Here is a 592-nt window from a genome sequence, read left to right on the forward strand (position 1 = left end):
TACTTTGGGCTAGATAACTCATTAAACTCGAGTTCGATACGCACGCAGTCTTCCACACTTATCAGTCCCCTTCCTCCATTTGCTGTCTTCATGTCTGCATCAGATGATGGGCTCCGTGCATCGTTAGAAGCTTTTTTGACTTCCTCTACACCTCCCTTAACTCCTCTTCCGTTCACTTCAGATTCTAGCGCTATACGAACTACTGCGACTGCGCGTGAGTTTATTGCCGAAATTATGTTTCTTGTATTCAGCTTTGAGGCCAGTATTTTTCTCACTCGCCGCAGGTATTCTCTTTTTGTCTTTTCCTTCATGTCGTGGTATTTGGTTCCATCTTCCTCGAGTATTCCCAGGTATTTATAGCTGGAGTGAGGTTGAATTGCAGGCACCATTTCACCACTTGGCAACCATATGCCTTCTGTCTTGGCAAGATTTCCTCGTTTCATCACCATCGTAGCACATTTTGAGAGTCCAAACTCTATCTTATTATGATTATTGTTGTTGTTGTTGTTGTTATTATTATTATTATTATTATTATTATTATTATTGTTCAGTATTTTTATTTTTATAACGTGCTTTCACTTCACTACCGAGC

Source organism: Octopus bimaculoides, chromosome 1 (genome assembly GCF_001194135.2).
Source record: "Octopus bimaculoides isolate UCB-OBI-ISO-001 chromosome 1, ASM119413v2, whole genome shotgun sequence".
NCBI lineage: Eukaryota > Metazoa > Mollusca > Cephalopoda > Octopoda > Octopodidae > Octopus > Octopus bimaculoides.